Below are 4316 nucleotides of genomic sequence, written 5' to 3' on the forward strand. Positions count from 1 at the left end.
GATCCTTGTAATCAGTTCCCCCCTTTCACCCCACCTTCACTCCACCCTCATGGTATCACCACTCTCACCACTGGTCTTGAAGGGATCATCTGTTCTGGATTCCCTGTGTTTCCAGTTTCTATCTGTACCAGTGGACATCCTCTGGTCTAGCCAGATTTGTAAGGTAGAATTGGGATCATGATAGTGGTGGGGAGGAAGCATTTGGGAACTAGAGGAACGTTGTATGTTTCATCGGTGCTATACTGCACCCTGACTGGCTTGCACAGTTGTCTACAGATGGGCTTTGGGTCTCCACACCGCACTCCCCCTCATTCACATGATATAATCCTTTGTTCTGATGATGCCTCATACCTGATCCCTTCGACACCTCGTGGTCGCATAGGCTGGTGTGCTTCCTCCATGTGGGCTTTGTGCTTCCAAGCTAGACGGCCGTGTGTTGACCTTCTTGCAGTGCTCTCTATCGAGCCAAGGTCAGACTAAGCCCTATCTTTACACTTTTCCAGGAGTGAATGTTAGACTCTGAGGGAACCTGTTTGCCCAGTTAGTTCTTCAACGGAAAGCTCAGTTGTGGCCTCCACTCTTCCAAGACACCGCCCTTCAATCCCCAGCACCATCTAAGACTGTTGCCTTTCTAGGAGTTCAGAAAGCCACTGCTTAACTGGTTGGAAATCAAACAATTTGTATTACAGACTTTTTATTTAACTTGTCTATAGCCCCTGAATCAGGAACCCTGGTGGAGTTGTGGTTACCATTGGACTAAGCACAAGTTCGGTGGTTCAAAACCACCAGGCGCTCCATGGAGGAAAGATGAGGCTTGCTACTCCTGGAAAGAGTTGCAGTCTTGGAAATGGAAAGGACTGTTCTTCCTGGTTGCTATGGGGCGGGATCGATTTGATGGCATTGAGTTTGTCTTTTTTGGTTATAGTTCCTAAAAATGACTGCCCAGAGCAGGGCCCCTCAAACTTTTAAGACAGGGGGCCAGTTCACTGACCCTCAGACCCATTGCAGGGCTGGACTATAGTTTTTAAAAAACTATGGTCAAATTCCTATGCACGCTGCACATATCTTATTTTGAAGTAAAAAAACAAACGGGACAAAAACATCCGGCAGTCCGGATAAATGTCCTCGGTGGGCCACATGTGGCCCGTGGGCCGTAGTTTGAGGACCCCTGGCCGAGAGAATCCTATAGAGTTGTTCTATTCTGTCAAGGGGTGGGGGGCAATGGAGGGGGGCGGGAGGTGTTGCCATGAGTTGCAATTGCTGATGGCATCTATAAGAACAACAGACCCCAAGTACATTCTGAGCCTCTTGAGGGAAGAGAGTGAGTCTTCCTCGTATTCGGAGTCTCTGTGAACGAGTAGGGGCTGAGAGAAGTGAGAGAGTACGTACAGCCCTCCTGTTCTCAGGGGGGAGAGTGCGAGTAAAGAACTGGGTTATGGAGGGCTGTGATCCGGATGGAAGAGACACAATGGCCCGGAGGACAGCTCTGAAAGGACATTCCAAATGCAAATGATTACTTGGGTGTGTTATGTTAGTCCAGGCAGACTAGAGAAATAAATTCATAGACGCCCATATGTGTATAAGAAACAGCTTTATATAAAGAGCAATTGAACATTGAGAAAACATCCCAGCCCAGTGCAGATCAAGTCCACAAGTCCGATATTAGTCCATATGTCTGACACCAATCTATAAAGTCCTCTTCAGACTCACGCAATACATGCAATGATGCTGAGTGTAGGAAGATCCCAGGCCAGTGGGTGGGAAGTCTACTGGATCCAGTGGTGTTGTAAGCATCTCAGCACTGGCAGGGTCTCCACGTGGTTCTGCCAGCTCCAGGGCTCTGGTTTCATCAGTGTAGCTCCATGTGTCTTGTCAGCTGCAATGTCTCCCAGGGAGCGAGACTGTGTCCCACCTCCAGCGAACTCTATACCTCCTTAAGTGTCGCCAAGTGAGGTCATCAAGCTGGGACCTGATTGGCAGGCTAAACTCGATCCTTTCACTCGTAATCCTCCCAAATTGACAACAGGTTATAAAGCTACCACATGTGGGAACTTTGAATAGAATTCTATACTCCTTCTCTCTCACAGGCGTCTTGGTGGTATAGTGGTTCACAAATTGGACTATTAACTATAAGGTCAGCAGCTCAAAGCCACTAATCTCTCCATGGGAGAAAGGTGAGGCTTTCTGTTCTCTAAGGATTCACGGACTCAGAAATCCACAAGGCAGTTCTACTCTGTCCCATGGCATCACTGTGAATTGGGATCAACTTGATGGCAGTGGATTTGTTTCTTTTTCTCTCTCATCTCAATACTAGGAGTGTTCTCATCTTCTCCAGTGGAAATGTTTTAAACATCTCCAAGGTTAATTGGAGATAAACCCAGAGTCTAGCAAGGTTTCTAAAACGTAGCACACTGTGAACACTTGGGGCTGAGTAATTGTGGAGGAAGAATTGTAAACACAAAAGTCATGGATCCAAACAACATCCCGCTAGGCCACGTCTATTTACACAGCTGTCCGACTGCTTTTCTAATATGTTTGTAAGCAATTAACTTACTCTCAGTGGGTCTCTCCATTGGCCCTGAACCAGGAGCTCATGCCCATCGTCAATAATAGGAACTCACTAGTCTTCTACCTACGCTGCCCGGGGAGAAATCTCTCTGAATTCTAGCTATGTAGGCTATTAAACTTTATCTCTGTATATATTATTCATTTTGATAAGCCGCTTTCAGAAAAGCCCTTCCCTGCTTCCCAGCACCTGTGGGCTACGTCCAGGGTCACACAGCAGCTCTCCTTTCAAAGTGACTCCAGAGGCTGCACCCCAGCACTATTTTAGGCGAGTGTTTCCTCCTGACTCACCAGGTCCCCTGGGAGCGGGCATCCTGCGGATTTCCTCAGCTCTGTGCGGGAGACAGGAAGCCAGGGCCACAAGGAGCCAGCAGCACAGCTACCACAGATGCTTCCTGGGAGGGCAGCGGGCCAGCGAGGAAGCCCTGTGTGTGTAAGAATTCCTTGGCGAGAAACTTGGGAGGTTACTGGAGGCAAATACTTTCAGGGATTTTTTTTTTTATTAAAAACAATTTTTTATGAGCACATCTTACCCTAGGAGACAGATTGAAAAGGGGTTTTCTTAGGAATTAGGTAGCTCGATTCGACTCCCTTTGATGGAGCAATGGAAGACCATTACACAATTGTCTGGAGTGTCCTGGCCAGTCATATGCTGCACGTTCACTTCTGTCCCATGTACTGACCTGGTCTCTCAGGGACGATTGGTTCTGTGTCTCCCACCCTAAGCCCCAGAACTGTCTGTGAGCTGTCAGGAAAGACACCTCTTCGGGCCTCACCGAGACTTGGGAATACCATGCATGTTGCCTGTCCCTGACCCGGTCGCCATGGCAGACAGCACCTAGCTACATCCCTGGATCCATTTCCCTCGGAAGCCAGTGTACTCTCCAAGTCGCCTCTCTGCAGCCAGCCACTCGCAGGAACCGCATCTTTACGCTTGAGATCTCTTCTTTTCAATAAGCTTCATGTAATATCAATTTTTTTTCAAGGTGGTAAGGATGAGATGATATGAGTTTAAAGACAAAAATGGAAACAATGCGTGAGAAGACACCCACCCACCCACACACACACACACACATGCAGACACACACATCAACATTCAAAAAGCCAGGGAAGACATTTCTGTCATGAAGCAACTAAGAGACACTTGCACCCTGAACAATTTCAGATCATGTCGACATTTGTTTTCAAATGAGCAAGAAGTCGTTATGCACAGAAATCTATGGAGAAGGGGTAGCATGGTGAAATACTGATATATATGTGTGTGTATCTATGATATGTGTGTGTATATCTATATCTATATATCTATAGGTATATATAGATATATATATATAGAGAGAGAACAAAGAGCCCTGGTAGCACAGTGATTAAATGCTTGGCTGTTAACCCAAAGGTTAGTGGTTCAAACCCACCAGCCGCTCCTCGGGAGGAGGCAGTCAGCTTCTGTAAAGCTTACAGCCTGGCGCCCCCCTGGGACACGTCGACTCTCTTCTGCAGCGTCTCTGGGAGTGAGACTCCAAGAGGCAGCATGAAAAAGTCCTGTGCTTAAGGTCTCGTACCAGGGAAAACGGTAACGTTTTTTCTTAGGTCCCCACCCCACCCCACATGGGCTTCATAATTCCTCCGCTTAGGGCTGTGGTGAGGGTGTGGGTGCCTCTGTTTGCTTGTTGGGTGTCTGACTGTGTGGGAGAGCTATGAACACGGTGCCTGGCATAGAGAAGGTGATTTGCCATGGTGATTGGCGAGGGGGCAGC

Source organism: Echinops telfairi, unplaced genomic scaffold, assembly GCF_000313985.2.
Source record: "Echinops telfairi isolate 266 unplaced genomic scaffold, ASM31398v2 ScPeMD7_4225;HRSCAF=4972, whole genome shotgun sequence".
NCBI classification, from domain to species: domain Eukaryota; kingdom Metazoa; phylum Chordata; class Mammalia; order Afrosoricida; family Tenrecidae; genus Echinops; species Echinops telfairi.